Raw genomic sequence first — 24382 nt, forward strand, 5'->3', positions numbered from 1 at the left:
ACAGGGGATACCTTTACCTTTTACCAGGAGAAAAAAATAACACAGTGTATGCCAATTAAAATATATATGAACCAATGTGGTATTGTGGCTACAGTGTTGGACTAGGAGGTCTGAATCTCCACTGTGCCATGGACATTTGCTGAGTGAACCTCCCCCTAACTTACTGTACACAGTAACAAGGGTGATTGTGGCATTATGTCTTGAGGTGAACTGAGCTAAATGCTACGGAGGGGAAGGGCAATAGAGATTTTTAGCAGAAGTTATATATTTACTATCAAGTCTAGTTTAGCTTTTTCTTGTCAACATCACTAAAATTTTGAAAAAGGCCTTGCCTTACGGGGTGCCAGTATGGTGTAGTAGTCCAGAGAAGTGGCCTCTCATCTGGAGAACCAAGTTTGACTTCCCACTCCTTCACATGCAGCCATCTGGGTCACCATGGGTCAGTGGCAGTTCTCTTGGAGCTGTCTTAGCCTCGCCTCACAGAGTGTCTATTGCAGGGGTAGTCAAATTGCGGCCCTCCAGATGTCCATGGACTACAATTCCCAGGATCCCTTGCCAGCATTCGCCAGCAAATGCTGGCAAGGGCTCCTGGGAATTGTAGTCCATGGACATCTGGAGGGCCGCAGTTTGACTACCCCTGGTCTATTGTGAGGAGGAGGAGAAGGGTAGGCGATTGTAAGCCACTTTGAGACTCCTTCAGGTAGTAATAATTGGGGAACGAAAAACCAGCTCTTCTTCTTGTGGTTGGTGTTTATGGAAGTGTGGATCCAAAGGCAAAGCCAATTTTGAAAGGTTAGAATTTGGAAAAAAACATAGAAAAGGTTTCTCCCAAAGAGGTCCTATTGGGTGCATAGAATTGATAATTCTGCCTATCAGTTCTGTTCGCAAGAATCAGTGTCACAAGCAGTCAGGGCCATTTTTCAAGGATGACAAATCCCTGCCTCCTCAAGGTTAAACAGTACAATTGGTTTAACCATTTTATAATAGTTTCCTCACTTCCCCCTTTGTGCACCCAGGAGTTTTCTTCATTTCTTGGGTTATTCACTAGGAACAAGCTGGGTGGCACATGAAAAATGACTATACCACTTTACACTACAGGGATTTCTAAAAGAATGAAAGCCCACTGCTGAGAAATATTTTCCCTTCCCTTTTGTATAAAAATTTGTTACTTAACAGCAACTTTGATTGACCAAAGCCAGCAGTCAATAAAATCAAACCTATTAGATACTGGAGGCTGGAAGAGACGGATAATAATTTCTCGGATCCGGTTTTCCAAAAGGACTCTCAAGGGTATGGCCATCTGATTTGCCGATATCCAGTGTGGCGCATCTTCCTCCTTAACAAAAGCTGAAAGGAGAAATTGTCTCCTATTAGCTGGGAACAAAATCCTGAAATGGTTTTCTGGCAGACTTTTCAAATACATGACTATGACAAGCTATTATTTTTTGTGGAGAAGGATATGACTACTTTTTATAGTTGGTATATATAATATATAGCCAGCTGCAAACCTATAAAACCTCTCCATTTTTCATGAGATGATAAATCAGAACATAGATATAGATGTGTTTCCCAGTCCTGAATAATTTTTTTCCTTTAATCCTTTTTGGTTGTTATAATCAACTGTATGTAAGAAGGAATAGCACATTGTACCATCTTGTGTGTACATGTAGGTTTGGTATATTGCAATCATGAAACCCAGGGTTTTGCAGGTACTCATTCATGTTCACTGAAGCTAGAAAATATGCATGTTCACACAAAATAGGGTCTGCATTTATCAAGAAAATTGCACTGTGCATGATCTTCCCATATAGGCAGTTGATTATACTGAGTGAAAGGGGATTTTGTCATGCTCAAAACAGAAAGAAAACAGGGAAGGGAAAGACAATATGACAAAGATGAATTGCCTACACGCTCCAAGACAGGACTGTAATTGAAAGGATGGGAAATTGTTGTTCATTTATTTACAGTATTTCTACTGCACCCATCTATGCACCCAGTGTAACCAAAGGTGCAGTGTATGTTGCTTGGCACTTCCTTTCCCTAAGCCTTAGGAAGGAAGTATTCTTGCTGATGAGGGGAAGCAAAGCATTTTTACCTATGTCTACAGGACGTATTTCTGCTTCCAGTTACTTTATGGCTAAATGGATCCTATCCTTGTTCCATCCAAACATATAGCCCCAAGGATGGATGAGAAGAGGAAGTCCCTTCAAGGTCGGAGCAAGATGACAGAGGGTACCACAAAGGCTCTGCACAGGGAGGCAAAGTATTTCATCAGTCAATCTCATGTCTTCTTTCAGTAACTTTGAATCCAGGCTGGGCCCACAGAAGGAGATATAATACCACTTTCTGCTCCACTTGCCCCAGAGGTACATCGAATGGCAATTAGATGGCATGTGAAAGGAATGGTGCAATTATTGTAAGTTAAATTATGCCCCCTATTCTTCAGTAGAGTTGTTTGTTCACTACAACTGTAAGTAGGTTGGTTATGATTAGGATTGGGCACTTCGGTGTCCAAAGCGGGCGTTCACACCCAAAGCAGCCAGCGCTGCACCGCAGGGAGGGGGGAGGAGAGGCGTGGGCATCGGCGCACCAGCAGATGCGCACACACAGGGACAGAACCCTAGTTATGAGGACTGTTTTAACTCTAATTTTGGATGGACTCAGTTTTGACCACAATATTTGGACAGGCTTTTCTTTATAAACAAACAAACAAACAAACAAATAACATATATGTTATAGCTTATAGTTAATACTTTAATACATAAATAAAAATGCTTTGTAGAGGTGAAAAAGCACACTGTGATTCTCCTTCATGATTTCACACTGTCAGGGATGAGCCAAAATAGATGTGCCAAAGCAATCCTTTATATATACCTATAGTGCTAAATCTGACATTATTTTATCTTGGATACAGTGACTCCTCCATTTCACTTAGAATTGCCAAGCTGAGCAAGAGGGCTGGGGGCAGAGACTTGAGTGGGGAGTCACCACCATCTGGTAGTGATGGCAAGTATCTCTAGACTGTTTCCACACTGGAGTCTTCGCGCTGGGATGCAGACTGGAGTTTGATCCAGGGCAGGTTTGCCCTGCCTCTTTCTACTCCCACACAGGGGAGCATTTGGCCTGGTGCACCTTGTCTGTCCCAGATTTGTGCTCCCACATGAGAGCCAGAGCCAGGGCAGCAAAGTTCCCAGTGCAGAAATGGTCTAATAGGTATCATTGGAGCCTGGGGCTTCCAGTTATTCCTGGAGCTACCTACTGTCAGAGTTTTCCCCAGAAATGACCTAGCAGTGGACACAACACTCACATGTTTAAAATATCCCCGCCACTCAAAGTGGCAGTAGACAACTGGAGCATGGGAGGGGATACCCGGGCAGATGATATGGTAGCCAGGTGCTTTGTCAGCTCCCCACCCTCCCCATCACACCATCCCATAGTTATGACTGAAGTGATTTTAGTTCTGCAGGACGTTGCCAGGCAATATTCACCAATCAGTGTGCTGGGTTATGCGCTGCTGATACAGAGGAAGCCTGTGGTGAAAGAATAGGAATTCCCCTCCCATCTCCTTTAGTGATTTTCACCAACATCTTCCTGGCACAATACAAAAAGACACGTATCTTCATACTTATTGCTCAGTGCTTAGTTGTCAGGGAGATAAGACAAGGAATGTAACAAATTATTTGTTACTACAGCAAGGGATATCAGAACTCTGCTTTAAAGCAATTTTTGTTATTTTGTTAGGTGCGAAGTCGTGTCTGACCCATCGCGACCCTATGGACAATGATCCTCCAGGCCTTCCTGTCCTCTACCATTCCCCGGAGTCCATTTAAGTTTGCAATTACAGTTGCTTTACTGAGCTGACCAAGTTTTTCTGTCAAAGAATGGTTATATTGAAAACTCTTCCTTAAACCCAAGAATCTCAGCCTATTGAAATAGGGTTAGCTTGTCTCTTGGGATATTTTCCTCAGCCGTCTCACAAGTCTCTAACCTACTATTTTTCATATATGACATAGGCTATCTACTCTATTCCTGGCTCTTTATCAGCCCTAGGTACCTACACCAGGGTTTCTCAACCAGGGTTTTGTTAAACCCTGAGGTTTCTTGATGGCCCTGGAAGGGCTTCCTGAATGGATGGGAGATAATTTTATATATATATATATATTTAAACATTTCTTAAATGTGTATCAGGTGATATGACCATATATGATCATGTTGGCACCACAAATGGCCAATGATGGGCCTAGAGGAAGTGGGAAGGAGAGGGGCCCAGGGAAGCACAGTTATGCTTCCCAACAATATTCTACACAATCGTGCCACTTCTGGGGTGTCTTGAAGCCTGACAAATGTTTCATGGGTATCTCAATGGTTAAAAAGTTGAAAAAAGCTGACCTGTACTATAGTTGTCTGAGTTCTTTTCCTTTACTGGGTGTAGCCTAACAACTGTTCTCCTGGTAGTTTTCCTTGTGTCTCTGTTGCTTCCCCCCTTCTGAAGCAATGACAAACTTTATTTCTCAGGACTCAGGGTAGACCTTTCCATGCTTGGATGGGGATGGATTGAGCATAGTTATAGGTTCTCTTTTAATTACTCCCATCTTCCGCAATTGGTAAGGTATCTATCCATTAATCTTTAATCTCGACATTTTTATTCCTTTGACAATGTTTCATCCAGAGTTGAACCCAAATTAAAGGTAACTTTATGAATGTAGTTTATTAATCCTATAAGGCCCTTATGGTAAACATCTTCATTATGCTGTGTACTAATCCATTATGCTGCGTACTCTGACTTTCTCCTTATATACGTGGCCAGGTAATTTTCGTTTCGTTGTCTGATGAAGAGTGCTGGGCGTGCAACTTGGATAATACTTTGTTGGTCTTAAAGATGCCTTTGGACTCAAAATTTGTTCTGAGACTTTTCCCCAAGCTAACTTCCCCCTCCCCCTGAGATTCTCTCATTGGCTGACGCCGCTGGTGTCTGCCTACTCTGCCACTGTAGGCTGGGATTTGCTGGGATGCCTGGAGGGCGGAACTAGAGGCCATCTGTCACAAATGGGAACCTTGATTTCACTTTGCACTCCTCGATAGGACTTGTTAAGTAGGAGAAAGGACAGGTCCTCTTTTTATTTCTTGGATATCTTTTTTCCCCCTTTCCAGACTGTTCCCCTTTCCTTTCTGCTTGACCACTGAATATTTTCCTTGAAATCTTACATCCTACGGTAGATAAGAAACTGGCTTTCCCTTTAAGCTGGCTCTGGCATTTCAAGCAAATCTAATCAAAGGCCTTGCTGTTCACTGCCAGTCACTGCACAGATCTGAACAGGAAAAACAAGGGACTTCAGAGCAGGGCTTCCCAATCAATCACATTCCCTGGGCTGTGCAAGGCAGAGTCAACAACAAAAGCCTATTACAAAACAAAATCATTTGTTTCATGTTCCTGTTCAGAATCTCCTGGTATGAGCTATCTCAAAGTCGTCTTTCTACTTTTCTTTTTTGACATGATTGGAAGGCTGGGCTTGACTGATAAAAGCACCAGAGATTTTGAGTCACTGGATTAGATACAAATGATTAAAAAGTGATCATTCAGTTTGCAGTCATTTTGCCCATGATATTTTGAGATTCTACACAGTGTGTACGTTCAACCATAAATATTTATAGCAATTGTCCACATTTCCAAATGTGTTTAGAGGAAAGCTGGAGACATTTAAGTTAAAAACGGACTGTCTTTCTATCATACACAAACACTAGGGCCTTTTTGCTCTTCTGAAGGATCCTTTTCTGCATTCAAGTGCAATTTGAAGTGAAACAATGGCTAATTTCCCTTCTATTTCACTATTTTCAGGCCAATTCATTATTTACTGTTTTATTAATTTCTTGCTGTTGTTTTTGAGCTGGCCAGTTCACTCCTGGCAATCATAAATAAATAGTGAATTTGAAGTTCCTTAAGAGGAAAGGGGAAGGAAGATCAAAGATCAAGTACTGCTTTTTCTTTTGTAGTCAGCCAAAATCACTAGCTAGAATTTTAAATCTATTATTACTCCAATTGTACAATTCTTTTTCTTCTGTTGCAGCTACTTTATTTAATTTTTTATTTATTTTATTTTATTTTATTTCTATACTGCCCTTCCATATGGCTCAGGGCAGTTTACATACAACATCATAGGGGGATACATGGAACAAGTCAACATACAACAATAACAACCCAACAGTGGTTCTAAACAACAACTCCAGTGATCCCACCAATAACAATATAACAAGCTAAACCCCTTAGAGAGGTCAGGCTGCTTCAGGCCATGGAGGGGATGTCAGAGATGGGGGGTCGATCTGTGGTCGGTCTCAGGTAAATGCCTGGTGGAAGAGCTCCCTTTTGCAGTCCCTGTGGGAGTTCGGGCAGGGCCCTGACCTCTTCAGGGAGCTCGTTCCACCAGGTGGGGACCCGGATGGAAAAAGCTCTGGACCTCGTTGAGGACCGACGTGCTTGTTTGGGGCCAGCTGGCAGTGGCGGAGCGTAATGCTCTTTTGGGGGTATAGGCGGAGAGACGGTCTCTCAGGTACACTGGGCCCAGACCACGTATGGCCTTAAAGGTAAGAACCAAAACCTTAAGCCTGATGTGGAATTCAATTTGGAGCCAGTTGAGTTGTTGAAGTATAGGCCGGATATGAGATCTCCACGGTGTGTTGGTGAGAATCCTGGCCGCTGCGTTCTGCACCAATTGCAGTCTTCCTACCCAAGAGTAAGGGTAGGCCTGCATAGAGCGAGTTGCAGAAGTCCAGTCTAGAGGTGACCGTCGCGTGGATCACTGTGGCTAGGTGTTCTGGTGCCAAGTAGGGCACTAGTAGTTTGGCTTGGCGTAGGTAATAGAAGGCCAGCCGCACTACTCTTGTGACCTGTGCCTCCATGTTACTTCTTGTTACTGTTATTAGATATATAGACCGCCCTTCTCTGCAAGCAGACTCATAACCAAAATTAAAAACATCCCACAATTAACACTCCTAACCCAAAACCCTCCCCACCCACACACCCACCCATTCAACCCCTCCTCATGGATTTAACGCTTATCTTCCTCTACTTTCATTAGCCTTTTATACCATAAACCTGACCATTTGAGCAATATTAAATGTATAGATGAGGAGCATTGATTCGGCATCTTTCTTACCAGAATGGCACAGGTTCCCATATTCAGGCTCTACCATATTTCCTCAGTGTTGTAAGATGAATGTATAATATTCATAGAAATACAAACCAAATTGCCATCCCCCCACCCCCTGTGAATTTAGTGAGAGGATAAGGTTACCTATATGAAACTTCCCCCATCCAGTTAAATTCTCAATTTCAGCCTTTAAAATCAAGTTTATTACCATCAGTTTTTAAAATATATTGTATCTCCATTGAGTTTTAATTGAATAAAAAGGAGTTGACCCTTGTTTGGCTTTTTCCAGTGCAGAATGTACTGGATCAGACAATTAAGAAGTTGCTAATCTTTAGAAATGTGTGAATCTCTGTAATTCCATATTCTGTTTCAGCAGGTTGGCAATGACACTCGAAAACAGATTTTGTCAGGCTGGTCAGTATAAGCAAGAGTGCAGTGAGCGGGAACTGGTGCCATAACAAGGTAACCTGTTACACGAAAAATGGACGATTCCAAATTAGTGACAAAGAGAAAAAGAATCTATCCAGTGGCTTAAGTCTCTTATATTATTTATTCACTTCGACTCTGCCAGACTCTGCCAGAACGGTCTCTAGATTGTTTTCCGTTTTCAGTCTTTCATCAGTGGCAGTGAGTCCTACATAGACAAATGTCCTTATTAGTATAACAAATAGTAATAATCATCAGAAATGTACAAAAATATATCCATACCCCCACAAAAATGAGTTAAACATATTCACAAAGAGTGCTATGTATAACATGAAAGTAACTGTTAAAGCAGGTCGTATAATGCCAAAAGCCTCCACATTCATATCTTACCGTCCTTGTTAATGTTTTTAGATAAACGCTTCTGTATCCTGGAGATTCAAGGCTGTGAGCTCTTGATCTCAAATTGTGTGCTTCAGCTGTGTTCATTTATAACAAGGTAACCTATCATTAGGCAGCTACAGGAAGATTAAGAGTTTATAGGACAGATCCTGTGCAAACTAAAAACAACAAACTCCACAGCATCTCTCTGGATGACTCTCTTCTACCTGCCCTCCAAGTTAGTGAAGACTGGATTTCCAGGATCCAAATTATGCCCCCCACCCACCCACCCAAGAGGGTGACCCAGTCTTCTATTGTTTCCAATGGACTAAAGTCAAACCAGAGAATCTCTCAGTTCCAATTGAATGTGGGGGCAATTTTGAAAGCCCAGCAGAACCAATGCCACCGTGGCACTGCAAACCCATCTGGAGTAAGGTAAAGGATAGTCCTTACTTCAAACACTTTAACTTCTAAATGTTGTAACCATATTTTACCATTATATTGTTAATTTCATCGTAGCTACATATTCTATTTTACACATTTAATCATTTTACATGTTAACTATAACCCTTAATATATCAGAATCTAAAAATAAATCTATTATATATCTCAAAATACAAAAGAAATGCAAATATACAAAAATCCAATTCTTTATACATTATATTCAAATTGTATTCTCAGTCTGCTTTTACATTGCAATATATTTGCTAAATATTTATATGCCGTTTTAAATTGCTTCTGATTATAATTTTCTCCTACTTTCATAATAAATACTCCATCTTTCTTCAGATTTTGAAATCAATCCATTTTTCAGATATGTTAATTTTGCCCCATTTTTCTAAAGTTGGACAGATGCCAAATTTCCATTTTTCTCTGCATATGATTCTAGCTGATGTCATCCTATATTCAAATCTTTCCCCCAAAATATCTGGTGACTTGTCAGGCCAAATTCCTAGTAACATATTCTTGACTTCCATAGGAAATTTGAATTTGAATTCATTTTGCATTTTCCATGTATTTCCTTCCAATATATTTTTACCTTTTTACAAGTCCACCACATGCAATAACAGGTTTTTCTTGCCATTTCAAAATGTTCCTTTGTAGATTTTATCTAATTTCTCAATGTCCTTTAGAGCAGGGGTAGTCAACCTGTGGTCCTCCAGATTTCCATGGGCTACAATTCCCATGTAGCTTCAGGGTCTCATGGGAATTGTAGTCCATGGACATCTGGAGGACCACAGGTTGACTACCCCTGCTTTAGAGTAATGTACTATCTGAAGTACATTTTATAACAATTTTCTCTTGACATCTGGCTGGCTGTGAACTTTTTTTCTCCATAACTGGTCCCATTGGTGCATAGGTATTGGCTCTCTAAAGTTCTGCTTCAGTTTAAACATAAATTTATTCACTTGTTCTTCATCTGCTTCAAACGGAAGCAATAACTTATGTATCCATTGTAATAAATGATCTTTTTGATTTATGATCAATCATTCAAACTCAGTCTTGTATCTTAGAATTCCTGTATTAATTATTTAATCTTAAAACTGATATTATTGCAACCACTGAATATTAATTCCTTAATCTCTAATATCTTGCTAAGATTTAGATTTCCCCAAGCTTTAAGCATATTACAATAGGTTAAAAAAATTATTTTTGTACCTTGTATTCTTATGACCAACTTCTGTTGGGGATATAAGCAGGGAGATTTGAGGACTCAATACATTTGAACATGAAAACCATGTTTTCAATGATCCCTCTCAAATTGTGTGACTTTTTTCTTGTGTTGGTTGATTTTTTAATTTATAATTATGTAGATCTTCATTTAGGTCTGCTGATTTGTCTTATAATTTTTCTATGCAGACAATTGTAAAAAATGACACTCTGGTAGATAATATCCAGAATCTTCCTGTTAAGGCTGTTTGTCACATCTACGATCTTTTTTTCTTTTCATTTTTTTGCTGTGTCCCACTGGAACCAAAGCCTTAATTGCTTCTGGCAAAACAGGAAAAACACTCCCACTGAACAGAAGAAAAGAGGATGAAGGACACGTAATTGCCAATCCACAAAGAATCCAATCCACAATATGTGCAGTAATGCAAAACTATCTGAGAGGTAAGAATACAGATATTCAGATGCTTCCCTACCTCCAAACTGGGGCTCTCCTAAGTCCAATTAATATATTGCTAATGGCTGATCTTTCTTGAATGCAATAACAACATTAGACACAGTTCGGAAGTTTATCTCTGCAGCATCACAAATCTCCAAATAGCCTATCAATCTTATGCATTCTGCAGTCCAGCCATAAACAAAATTATAAACTTCCAGAAATTGTCTTACTAGAGAAGTCAAATGTTGCTGGGAGTCTGCTAAGTTTCCAAAATAAATTATTATCCCAAGGCAAATATTTAGAAGTCATTCAAAAGATTGCAGATTTATATTAAAAAAGAAGAAAAAGGAGGAAGGAAAAAGAAAGAAAAATGTGGAATTGGCTTTACTGGAAAAAGCCCTCTTATTCTCAGGGGACTTCGGTGTTATCAGAATTCAAGTCAAGTGGATCCACCTATCAATTGGAACTCCCCTGTAGTGGAGATTTGGGGATGCAGAAGTGAATTTTCTCTATCCTAGTGTTAATACTCCTTAGCAAGTTAAGTCTGAAGCTATTAAAATGATCCCATTCAGGTCACCATTCCCCCAAATCCCCTGCTGAAGCAATCTTCATGGATAAAACCAATGCTGAACCCATCCCATATTTCAAGCTCAGTGTCAAAGTTTAGTGCTTGTTGGAACATAGATGTTCTTATGGAATGCTGAGAGCCTCTTGTGGTGCAGAGTGGTAAGCAGCAGACGTGCTGTCTGAAGCTGTGTCCATGAGGCTGGGAGTTAGAACCCAGCAGCCGACTCAAGGTTGACTCAGCCTTCCATCCTTCCAAGGTCGGTAAAATGAGGACCCTGCTAGCTGCTGGGGGGTAAAACGGTAATGATTGGGGAAGGCACTGGGAAGGCCACCTCATATTGAGTCTGCCATGAAAACGCTGCGGGCTGCGGCCCTTTACTTCATCCCCCCCCCCCCCGGCCCTTTACAACACACTTTGAGTGTCATTGTCTCCCATCACTTCCAGATGGGACTATCTCGTTGCAGAGAAACAAGCTCAGGGTTCCCATTGATTTGTCATTGTCATGAGTTAAAATTTCCATGAAAATAAAATGTTCCTTATGTTCATTGTTGTGGCGTGTCTGTATCTTATTTTGAAGGGATGTTTAAACATTACCATAGTGATCAGAAAGCGTTAGGGCAGTGGTTGAGAGTAGAGGAGTAAACTACCCCCCCCACACCGGGCCTCACTAAAAGGCGTTGAGTGGTCCCTGGTGAGTGGTCCCCGGCGTTGAGTGGTCCCCAGTGATAAAAAGGTTGGGGACCACTGCTGTAGAGCATTACCCCAAGGGTCAGACATGACCCAGTGCTTGCACAGGGGATACCTTTACCTTTACATGGAATGCTTGGGCTCCCTAGTAATATTTATTAATTCGTAGAGGACAAAGTGTATTATCTTGCAAGGTCATGCAGAAGAGAGCAAGATAGTGTAAAATATTGAAGTGACATCAAGGCTAAAGCTGCATTGACTCAAAGATGTGGCACAGCAAGCTGAACTGGGATTAACTGTATTGATTCTGACCCTGAAAGAATCAAAGGATTTTCCTTCCCAATCAGTCTGATGGTTAATACACCATTAAACATTTAAGGTCATGATACAAAGAGACCCATGTATAAAACTGCTCACTAATCCTTCCAACCTATTAGAATAAAAATCAATTTTGATAGGAAAAAATCAATTTTCCATTGCACAGGGCATGTTGGAAAGAGAAAGCAGTCTTGTGCTGTTTTATTTTGTTATGTCACAAAACAAGGCAACTGCCTCATGGCATTTTCCAAGATGCTTAAAATGAATTAAGATTGGGTTTTTTTTTGGGGGGGGGGAGTATTCTTGTGATACAGAGTCACTTTTGTTCATCTCACCATTGGTTTTCAGAGATACTCTAATATTTAGGTAATCGGTTGCTACCCAAACATTATACAATGCTAAGAATAAGCTGTTACTCAGAAACTGGTGCCCTATTGGTCTTTCATACTTTCATACGTTTTGAAGAATTTAAATTTAATAGAATAATTTAAATTTATCCCCCCCCCCCAAATACAAAACCAGCCAGAAAAATGACCAGTTAAAACAGAAAGCACCATGTACAGAACATTACATTATCTCACAAATGCTTAGTCTTGGCTATTAAACTCTTACAATTTCAAAATATTCTGAAGATCAAATGTTGACACATTTCTGTGCAAATTAATGTAATGATCATTCCATGTTTTGTTATAGTTTCAGACCACCAAAATCTAGAACTGCTCCAAACTAGATCTAGACAGGCTGTTACAGAATCTGGTGGACCTTACCATCTTTTCCTTGTTGTGAAGTCATATTCAATATACTTGATAAAATCCTCAGTATATTCCTAATCTGGATAGCCCAGTCTTTTCAGATATCAGAAGCTTTGTAGGGATGGCTCTGTCCAGTACTTGGATAGGAGACTACGAAGTATTACCGGGTCTCTAAACTGAGGTAAGCAATGGCAAACCACCTCCATACATCTCTTGCCTTGAAAATCTTACAGGGTTGCCATATATAGTACTAATTGACTGTATAATCATTTAGGGAAGGGATTCCCAACCATAGAAGAAGAAGAAGAAGAAGAGTTGGTTCTTATATGCCGCTTTTCCCTACCCGAAGGAAGCTCAAAGCGGCTTACAGTCGCCTTCCCATTCCTCTCCCCACAACAGACACCCTGTGGGGTGGGTGAGGCTGAGAGAGCTCTGATATCACTGCCTGGTCAGAACAGTTTTATCAGTGCTGTGGCGAGCCCAAGGTCACCCAGCTGGTTGCATGTGGGGGAGTGCAGAATCGAACCTGGCATGCCAGATTACAAGTCCGCACTCCTAACCACTACACCAACTGGCTCTTGTAGGACTACAAACCCCCAGGTATCCATAAGAACTCTGGGGGGGGGGGTTCTGCAGCCTTCTCCCCCCCACACACACACCTTAATGGACTCAGCCACAAGCTAGGGAACTGGATCAGGAAGGCAAAACAATTCCTTTCTGTTTTCTGAAGGTGGGGAATGAACTGGGAAAGGGGGGATGGGTGATTGAGCAGCCTTCTCCCAATCATTTCAGAGGTCTGAGCACTTTGTTTTTAAGTCAACCATTTATACAAAATGACTCCAGGGACCATGTCCAGCCTTCTCACAGCTTGGCAGGCAAAAAGAGCCCCATTCTGTTTTCTTGAGGTGGGGAATGAGCAGGGAAAGAGAGGGGGGCGGGTGATCGAGCAGCCTCCTCTTGATCATACAGGGGTCTGAACACTTTGTTTTTAAGCCAACCATTTACACAAGATGACTTTTTGGGCTTCAGGGACCATGTTCATCATCATAGAAATCCACCCAGACAGAAATAAAGTCCAAAAGAACACGAATCACCAAAGGGGGGGGGGAATGCTGTATCATTCTGGCATTTCTTCATAGTAACAAGCTACTGTTGATTTTTATTAAAAATACATCTGTGTTGTGGCATTACCACATACCAACGCAGAAGTACTTTTAAAAAAATTAATTTCAGGGCTGGGGGGGGGGGGGTGACAGTTTCAGTCCAAGAGACAAGCCAAGGAGCAGAGGGAGAAGTTTGTTTTGTTTTCCTGTGAGGAGGGCTGCAAACACAAGATTTATCATCCTGCATTTTGAATCAGGAAGCCACTTGCATTTTACTCCTCCATGTGGAAATGGTCAAGCTTTCCCAGAAGTGCAGACAGCACCAGCCTGCTAAAACTTTACAATTTCTTCCCAGGTATAACTTTCCCTTTATTTCCAGTAATTATTGTACAAGGTCCCTGTCTCATTCAGAAAGTCAAGAGTAATCTCAACATGCAATTTGCACACCAATTACTGCTTCTAATTTCATTATTGTTTCCGTTTTTCAGGATTCTTTTCTCAGTGTGCCTAAGGCTTCTACACATTAATGAATTCATCATCTTGCATGGATACAACTTGCTTCTGACCACACCCTTGAGTAGCTTCTGCTTTGACAATTTGCTCTGACTATATCATCATAGCCCAAGGGGCATTGTGAAAACTTATTGATTTTTTTTCAACCCTAAAACTAATTAGTCCATTTAAAAAATCATTGCAACCTATTTTATAGCTAAACAGTACAATCCAGGTGGAGGAGAAAGATCTCAGGGAATCAACCTGCCAATACTTTGGCTTACCTTGGAGATATGTTGCTGTAGCTCCATGCTGCTGTGGCACTGCAGCTAAACAGCAGCAGGAGAAGGTACCGCCAGGAGAATGGCAGGAGTTTGTTGACCTTCAAAGTCACCCCAAGATGGGAATTCCCCTGAGTAGGCATGTGAGGAAAAAAGAAATTGAAAGGAATGCATTTGGATGGCTGAATTGGGACCAAACTGCAACTCCACCCACCACCTAAAGGGTAGTCAAACTGCGGCTCGCAGGGGCTCATGGGAATTGTAGTCCATGGACATCAGGAGGGCTGCAGTTTGACTACCCCTGACCTAGGAAATGAGTTGTTTGTCTCAAATGAGCAGAAAAAGTACATGACTCAGAACTGATTTGGGTACCAGTTTGGTAGTGGTTAGGAGTGTGGACTTTTAATCTGGCAGTGATATCAGGCCTCTCTCAGCCTCACCCTCCCCACAGGGTGTCTGTTGTGGGGAGAGGAATGGGAAGGCGACTGTAAGCCGCTTTGAGCCTCCTTTGGGTAGGGAAAAGCGGCATATAAGAACCAACTCTTCTTCTTCTTCTTCTACCTTTTGGCTTATCCAGTCCGAACCATCCATGCCTGCCCCTGAGAACTAGCATAAAGTCATGGCATCATTGTAAGCCACAGCATAGCTCATAGGCATCCATGAAACAGAAAAGGCAAAACACCTCATCCCAGGCACAGCCACCCACGAGATCTGGAACAGAATGGGATACTGACTACAGCCCCATACAAGCACACCGCTCCCTATTGGCTGCCATACCCCCTCCCATGACCCAGTTCCAATAACATAACCTTGTGTGACCCTGAGACCACTAGAGGGAGTTAAAGAGTTGGGGTATTCCTTATAAGGAAGAAAAGGCGCAATTTCCCCAGGAGGACTGGAGGCCTGAAGCTGCAGGGAGAGGCCCTCTCCCCTCAGAAGCAGGCCTTTGTACACAAACCATATTGACATTTCAGGTAGGAAAAGTTATTAACATTTCAGGTAAGGAATCCTGCTGCCAATTGTATCTCGGTGCCTTCCCTCTGGAGAATGAAAAGATAGCAGGGACAGAGCACAGCTGCATGTTGGTGCTCCTTCAAGGGACCGCCTGGACAGAAGTCAGACTGAGGCCCTGGCCTGCCCAAATACAACAGGCCTGAATTGTTGACTCCTGGTTGCTGTTGGGTGTGTTTAATGATTGTCCCAAATATGATATTTGTTGAAGTCGGGTTATAGCTATTAACCTAAATGCAAGTGTCACAAGGGTGGAATCACACTGTCATAGATGGGAACTCTCTCCTTTTTTCAATACAAGGAAATTACTTTTGATATTATTGTTTAAACTGAATATTATTGTTGGAATATAGACACTTGCAGAGCCAGTTTGGTGTAGTGGTTAGACTTCTAATATGGCATTCCAGGTTCAATTCTGCGCTCCCCCACATGCAGCCAGCTGGGTGACCTTGGGCTCGCCATGGCACTGATAAAACTGTTCTGACCAAGCAGTGATATCAGGGCTCTCTCAGCCTTACCCACCTCACAGGGTGTCTGTTGTGGGGAGAGGAAAGGGAAGGCGACTGTAAGCCGCTTTGAGACTCCTTCAGGTAGAGAAAAGCGGCATATAAGAACCAACTCTTCTTCTATATAAACCATAGCAAGGGGGTAGAAGGAGAGCCAGCTTGGTGTAGTGGTTAAGAGTGGTGGCTTCTAATCTGGCAAGCCAGGTTAGATGCCCCATTCCTCCACATGCAGCCATCTGAGTGACTTTGGACCACAGTCCTTCTCTCACAGAGCAGTTTCTCTCAGAGCTCTCTTGGCCTCATCTTTCAGGGTATCTGTTTTGGGGAGAGGAAGGAAGGCGATTGTAAGTCGCTTTGAGGAAGTGAAAAGCGGGGCACAAAAACCAACTCTTCTTCTTCTACAGAATGCAAGGCTGTAGTGTGGATCATGAAGAGGCACCTCATCCAAAATGATGTATATCTGAGGCAGCGCATCAGCTGGACCATCCTGTCCTCATTTAAAGGTTTGTTAGCTATAACACTTGTTTGGGTTTCATAATGGCAGAAGTTGCATGACTCAGAGGACTATGTAAGAAAATGATGAGTACCTCTGGCCGGTCACTGTATAAGGATTGAGCTTCAACCATACTGAGCTTGTTGCCATTCGGAGTTCACGTCCTTCTTTGATTGCTAATGCTTCTGCTGATGAATTATTGAAACTCTTATAATACCAGAAGCCTATTCAGCCTTCAGCCCTGCTCAGTGAACTTTTTCCTCTGAATTGTTTTTTCTTGGCTTGCCAAGATCTGAATATAGAATAAAGAAAAATCTTTAATATATATAGTATTAGATTAAAAATGGTTTCTAAGGCTTGAGTGTACATTGTCGACAGCCCACACAAGCCTGTTTTTTGTTTGCTCACACCCTTTGTGCGACATTTGTGGCTTCTCAAAAACATTGGGTTGTTCACTATAGAAAATGGAATGCTGAACCAGATGACCCAAGTTATAGTTGACGTAAGGTGCCAAAAAACATTGGGCCACTGTTGCATTCACCAAGGGTGTGCCACATGCCAAACTCTGCATTTTCAGGGTGGACTTTGGATATGCAGCTTTGTCCGTATTATCCTTTCATGCCACTAAATCTTCCTTTCTCCTGGGTTGTTTCCTTGAAAGGCTTTAGCTTCAAGATATTGCTTCAAGATATTGTGCATATATTCAAAGGTGACGTCAACATTAATATGTTTGGTTTCAAAGCTGCCTCCCCCATTTAGACACACTTGTTGTCTTTAATACATAATCCCCAGCACTTGGATAAAGAATAACACATCTCAACCTTTGAGCCCTTCTTACCTTCATTGGTGAAAGCTTCCTCCCAATCCAAATTTCGGGAATTTGCCCCACATGTGGAGGCAAACTCTAATCTCCCAATCAGCCTAGGGCACACAGCCCGTACATCTCAATACCCAGGCCATAGTTTACAACAGTTATAGATCTTGTCCTTCCTGGCAGGCAGAACAAATTGTTCTCTCCTTGGAAATCATTTTTGCCATCTCATCCTGTGTTGCATTTAATGACTCTCCCCCTGGGAAAGCAAATGGCTGTCAGGACCCCAGAAACTCCTTCATGCACGTTTTAAAAAGCACTTTACATCTCCAGATCACAGTAGAAGGCACTTCATGCCCCATAGTCCAGCTGCCTGGATGCCTGAAGGCAAAAGAAGAAAGCTACAAGATCCCGTCAGATTTTCCCTGAGTTTTTAAAAGGCAGCTACCAAATGGTTGCAAGGCAAAAGAGGATTCAACTGCTACCCCATACTGGCTTTCACAGGGTGGCTGCTGTTGAAGAACATGAAACAGCAAGGCCTAAGTGAGTTATGCAGGTTCAGTGGTATCAAATCACCTAGTTACTGTCAGGCCAGGCTCAGACAACTCTTACCCCTTGCCTTTTTACTTACAGAGACCCAGCATGAAATACTGTGGTTCCCTAGCAACAGCCATTGAGGGAACTCATTGCTTAAAGCTACAGGTGCTCCTTTGATCATTTTTAGGTTTTTTAAAACCACTCAGATTTTTTTATATTTCACATTTTCTTGCAAATTTGGGGCCCTTTTCATGTTTTTATAAAGATCTATCTTGCCTATTCACAGATCCAGGCAGGAGATTTAAGTATCTTCAGATTTAGCCATATTCTCAAATTTGGCTATTAATATATAAATTATTCTACACATGCTTGAAATATACACATGGCACGCAGGAAATTACATGTAAACGTAGCTCTGCATCACTAGATCTCCATCTCAGTTACTTCAGGTTAAACTCGCCTAAATCAACAGTTTTAGATTAGGCATAGATTTTCACTGTAAATCAGGCAGTCGAGTTTACCCTAGCCAGCAAGTGTTAATTGGTAAAGATAAAAGAATGAAAGTACTAAAATACTGTGGCTGTGACTCTTTAGTTCTAACATTGTACTACTTGGCATCTTTCCTGGTCCCTTGATAATAAATACTGGGATTAAGATGTGGTTCAAAGTAGAAACGCAGGATGGGTTCTCCTGGGAATGTGGATATAGCTCTTTTTTCACCATCTCAGGCTTTCTAACTCACATTGATTTGTGTGCTTGTTCCCTTGTAGATGTGGTGTTCCCTTGTAGCTGTGATACAGAGGCTGTTGTCCTCAATTTCAGTGCTGCTTTTTTTGCTTTCTTAATCTTCATCAGAGAAATCATATGTTATTTTATATTTTCCTCTCCCTTTTGAAAAGAGGTGTTTATGACCATTTTGCTTTCTTCACGGGATTTCCCTTTCTCTTAGCTGAGCAGCCCCTTTTTCTTTCTTTCTTTTTCTCTGGCTGTCCCACCCAGTCATTTGAATGTCCAGCCTAGAGACATAGACTTTCTTTTTCTTTGTTTTATACTGACTCACAAGAGGCTGAGGGTACATTTAAAATAACAAAATTGTTTTATTTCACTTTGAGGTGAAATGGTCAGGTAGGAATTATATTTAGGACTTATATAAGGTGAACAGGCAACATGAGTGAGATAACTTTGTATAAAAATAAACGCCAGATAATTTGTCATGAACAAGTAACTGTGTCTGTTATTCAAGAAGCTTATGATTGTTTCTGTTATTCAGACAGGTCTTTAAAACTTGAACGATTTCTTGGAGGTCTTACTTACATAAACTAACATAAGCTTCTTGGTCTCACAGTCACCAAAGTTGGTGAGTGCTGGAACATTCATACAAGTTCCAGGGCATTTCCGCACATCGAATAGAATAGCATTACGACAGCGGAATGGTGTAGCGCTAAAAATTATTGAGCCTCCGGCCATTCCTCACCACCTTGCTGTGTCACTTTCATCTCCCACCTTTTCACGCTTCTTACACTCCACATAGGTTTCTGGAAATGGTGGAAGAGAGCAATGTACTTTACATGCAACTCTTTTTCACTTGTCAATCCTAGCAACCCATCCCCTTTCTCCTTTTTTAAAGGGCCCACGATTCCTGCTAATTTTTTTAATTCAATACTTCTCCGTTTAAATGCCTATGCATCTAATCACAGATGCATAGTGCTTTTTGAATGCCACCCTTGATGGAATCACGAGTCTTGATACTTTAAGAGAGTAATCTCATTCATGATTTGGGGGGGGGGGACTTTAGAGAGGCATGTGTCACAACTTTGGGGGGAAATTATTTCTGGCATCACCTGCATGCTTGTCTGCCTATTCGTTGCTCCAGGTGGTTCTTATTTTTTAAAAGTGCTTCCCGCCCCCTGGAAGAAGGGAGAGGGAGGCAGAGGTAACGCTTCTTTGCCTCCATGCATTTCTTTTGTTGGTGGCCTGCTGGTTGCTCTCCTATAGCTTGCACTTTTTATGTTGGGGAATTCACTTTATGTGATTCCCCAACTAGCGCTTTAAAATGGAGAATGTAGTGAGCAATTTGCTGCCTGGACGCTGGATGATGGCGGTCATGTGGAGCGGACGGAATATAACTCAAAACCTTCACTTGGCTGTTAAAGAAATTCCTTCAAAAGTTTTCTTAATCTTCAAGCAATGACAACACCCACATGTCATCTTAAAGGGTTATGCTTTATCTTTACATGAGGACAGATGGGCATTTCCAATGATTGCTCTACTATGCTACAAATCTAACTACTGTAAGAAATGTCATCTTCTCTTGAGCATTATCAAGGAATGTCTGGACTACTCCAGTCTGAATGTAATAAGAATGGGCATAAGTAGCAAAGGAAAACATTTAAAATATATTTAATCTGAGAAGAAAACGCAAAGAACAAGGAAAGTTCTTGTTTCCATGGCTTTACAAACCAAAATAATTACTTTGGCAAGGTGATTAGGGATATGCAAACAACAATGATATTGTAAACCTGGCAGTTGTGGGTGTCTGCACTTAATGAGTACAAGTGTGGTGGGAAGGTGCTTTAAAATTATGACAATGTGAATCATAATGTATTTTAAGACCATGAGCTGAGTCATTCTGCCTGTGGATACTAAATTGTATTTAGTGAAATTGTTTGGGTCATATGTATCATTGACACACTATAAGAAAGGTTGTTTGGGACAGGAATCAGGGAAGAAGGACAGATTTTCCAGGAGAAATCCTTTGCAAATCAAATATTGTGCAAGGTTTCTTTTTGTATATCAACTAAAGAAGGGAATTATGCGGTACTCTTGGGAACACTTATAGTTTCATGGTCTGAGAGCTTGAAAGGTAGAACATTTGTCTCAAGATGAGAATCAGGATTACAAGGTGGAGGCCCACAGGGACTTTCAGGAGGCATTTCAGTTTCCCATTTCCTCTTTCCTTTTCTTAAAAAAGCCCCAACAGAAATTCTTCTTTTCCCTCTTCCTTGTCTTCTTTATATCAGTCAACCTACCTTTATCTATTCCCCTGTCTCCAGCTTTTCCTCCTTCCCTCCTTCTTGAAGCCTCTACCTAAGAAAAGTGTGGCCCATTTGCATGGTTCCATCCACCAGGCTCAGCTGAGTTGTATGCTGTTGGCCATGTTGAGCCCATTGCATGGTGGGGAACTTGCAAGGACTTGCAGGGTATATCTCATTTCTCCTGTATATGCTCCTCAGGCTATTTTATCTTTTTCTTCTCCTGGCAGCCCCCATATCTTTTCTCCTTTCTGTGCTTCCATTTCTTCTTCCTGTATACCAGCCAACCTATATTTCATCTGTATCCATATATATATATGTATATGTGTATGTGTGTGTGTGTGTGTATACACATATACATACATACATACATACATACATACATACATACATACATACATACATACATACATACATACATACATAGAATCATAGAGTTGGAAGGGGCCATACAGGCCATCTAGTCCAACCCCCTGCTCAACGCAGGATTAGCCCTAAGCATCCTAAAGCATCCAAGAAAAGTGTGTATCCAACCTTTGCTTGAAGACTGCCAGTGAGGGGGAGCTCACCACCTCCTTAGGCAGCCTATTCCACTGCTGAACTACTCTGACTGTGAAAATTTTTTTCCTGGTATCTAGCCTATATCGTTGTACTTGAAGTTTAAACCCATTACTGCGTATCCTCTGCTCTGCAGCCAACAGAAACAGCATCCTGCCCTCCTCCAAGTGACAACCTTTCAAATACTTAAAGAGGGCTATCATGTCCCCTCTCAACCTCCTTTTCTCCAGGCTGAACATTCCCAAGTCCCTCAACCTATCTTCATAGGGCTTGGTCCCTTGGCCCCAGATCATCTTCGTCGCTCTCCTCTGTACCCTTTCAATTTTATCTATGTCCTTCTTCAAGTGAGGCCTCCAGAACTGCACACAGTACTCCAGGTGTGGTCTGACCAGTGCCGTATACAATGGGACTATGACATCTTTTGATTTTGATGTGATGCCTCTGTTGATACAGCCCAAAATGGCATTTGCCTTTTTTACCGCTGCATCACACTGCCTGCTCATGTTTAGTTTACAATCCACAAGTACCCCAAGGTCTCGTTCACACACAGTGCTACCTAGAAGCATATCCCTCATCCAGTAGGCATGCTTTTCATTTTTCTGACCCAGATGCAGAACTTTACACTTATCTTTATTAAACTGCATCTTGTTCTCATTTGCCCATTTTTCCATTGTGTTCAGATCTTGTTGAACTCTGTCTCTATCTTCCGGAGTATTTGCCAGTCCTCCCAATTTGGTGTCATCTGCAAACCTGATGAGTAGTCCCTCCACCCCCTCATCTAGATCATTAATAAATATGTTAAAAAGTACCGGGCCGAACACCGAGCCCTGAGGTACCCCGCTACTCACCAAATACATACATACATACATACATACATACATACATACACATATACACATATACACATACACACACACACACACATAAAGATTTTATATATATATCTTTTTGATGTGTAGATCAGTACTCTGAGGGAAATTTCCTTCCAGCTTGAGACCTTTTCACACTAGGATTGCCAGCTCTGGGTTGGGAAATTTGGGGGTGGAGCTGGGAGTTGGCAGGATTCGGTGTGGGGAGGGACCTCAGGATTGCATAATGCTATGGAGTCCGCCCTCCAAAGTAGCCATTTTCTCTAGGGGACTGATTTCTTTAGTCTGGAGATGACCTATGATTCCAAGGGATCCCCAGGTCCCACCTAGGGACTAACGTACCTACTGTTGAAATTGCAATCAGCAAGCAATTTGGTAAAGTCTGCCTTGAAGGGATGTTGTTGTTTTAGCAGCTGAGCTGTACGTGTACTCACAGGTACAATGCAATGGAATAACTCTGAGCACATGTCCTGGGGATTCCTTTGTTTATGGTGGGCTCCAACCCACCACTTCATTGAAATAAAGATTCTGTCTTTTACACCTCAAAGTAATGTGAGTCTGGATCGAAGTCACAAAGGTGACTAATAATTGCATACTTTCAGAATGCTGAACCAAGTCTAGTCTGAAACCAGTACTTACTCTATCGCATTTCTTCACCATGAGGGCAGGACATGCCTCCTACATCTCTATCTATTCTAGTTAGTTAGCCTAGATTAGAATGCTATCTCAACTCTATCCTGCCCAAAATGAAGGACTCACATTAGTTTGCAAAGATAAAGATACTCTATTATTTTGTTTCTTACCAGTCTAACAGATATACTTCTGATGCGTTATGTGCCTTGAGCGCTCTGCTGCCCAAATAATTCCAAGACAGGCCATGTGGTAGCAAGCAAGTTGACCAGAGAATCCTGGCCCTAATGAAGCCTTCTTCAAAGGCCAAAACAGCCCCCCAAAATTGTCCTGCCTCTTCACCTTTGTCTTTTCCTGACATAAACTAAGATTTGAAATCTGGCAGTACTGTTGTGGTTGTCTAGCAACGGCCACTGAGGACACTCATTTCTTAAAGCTATAAACACTGCTGTTATCATTTTGGATTTTTTGTTTGTTTTTTTAACTCTCAGTGTTTGTTAGTTGTTTAAGATTCCATATTTTTCTTGTCTGTTCATAGCTCCCATCTCTGGATTTCAGTATCTATACATATAGTCACCCCAGCCTCCTCATGCTCCAACCTCAAAATCTCCATGTATTCTCCTACCCAGAGCCGGCAATGCTGTGCTAATTTTTGACTGGAACCTGAGAGCCAATGACACAGAAAAATCATCCACTCGTATGAAAACAGGGATCTAATTTTTGTAGAGGAAATGGAATATGGGGATGCTAAACTCTGCTTCTACCCTTCCTAACTCACTACGTTTCATTTAACTGGTGTTTTCTTCTACTATGTACTATTTCTACTTTTTCGCCCCAAGCTTATAGAAAAATGCTTCAAACAATGAAGTATATTGTAGTAAAAATGGGAAAGGGTTTAGCTTCCCTCTTCGGTACATTCAGTTTTCTTAAAAACAATATACCGTTCCCCCTTCCCTCTGATGCATTAAAGGGAAGACACATGAATAAATACATGCTGATCTCTCTTGTCACAGCTAATTTGGCTCCAAGACATAGTCTTTCCCAATCTCCCTCAAACATTCAAGCTTTCTTTTCTACTGTTAGTAACATTGTAAGTCAGTGATCTACTCATAGGTGCTCTTAGCTCCACAGTGATGAGAATGGAATGATTCCTTCATGTAATAGAATCAACACCCAAGAGCTGCTTGGCATGGGCGACCTTTCATTATGTCTGTCGTTTTTTCCCCCCGACTATAGTTTTTTCCCCCCTACCAGAGCAGCTGACAAGATTCAAGTGCTGGAAATGGTAATCGGCACAAAAGTATTACGAAAGCTATGCTTTCCTAGTCAGACCATGTTTAAGCTGCTTAGAGTTTCCTTTGTCTATGATATTCCAGTAAATAGGCCACTTGGTACTTTAGCACACCGAAAGTCTTAAAGGTATTTAGAGCCAGGTGTACCATGATTTAGACAGAATTGTTTAAGTATATTGTCACTGGAGAGACAGATGAGAACTGTGCTCTCACCAACGGATAGATGCATATTTATTTGTGTTTTGTTTTTTCAAATTCTATACCCTATCCTTCCGCTTTAAAGAAAATAATACCCAAAGAGGCAAAACAAATAATAATTTAGATCCAAATAAAACTATGTGCACAAAAATATCAACAATAAAAACAACTGCAGTCACTGCAGAGCA

At 41.5% G+C, this 24382-nt stretch overlaps 2 long non-coding RNA genes across 2 annotated transcripts in view; both read left to right on the forward strand.

The window, feature by feature from the left end:
• Positions 1 to 7521: 7521 nt before the first annotated feature.
• LOC143828656 (uncharacterized) lies at positions 7522 to 14165 on the forward strand. The gene is made up of 3 exons (XR_013227804.1): positions 7522 to 7607; positions 9930 to 10061; positions 13973 to 14165. It is a non-coding gene; the product is annotated as an uncharacterized LOC143828656 (long non-coding RNA).
• A 962-nt stretch (positions 14166 to 15127) lies between these two features.
• LOC143828657 (uncharacterized) overlaps positions 15128 to 24382 on the forward strand; it is a 63220-nt gene continuing 53965 nt past the window's right edge. Inside the window, exons 1-2 of the long non-coding RNA XR_013227805.1 lie at positions 15128 to 15231; positions 16179 to 16277. This is a non-coding gene — a long non-coding RNA (uncharacterized LOC143828657). The remainder of the gene's footprint in view (positions 15232 to 16178; positions 16278 to 24382) is intronic.

Source organism: Paroedura picta, chromosome 2 (assembly GCF_049243985.1).
Source record: "Paroedura picta isolate Pp20150507F chromosome 2, Ppicta_v3.0, whole genome shotgun sequence".
NCBI lineage: Eukaryota > Metazoa > Chordata > Lepidosauria > Squamata > Gekkonidae > Paroedura > Paroedura picta.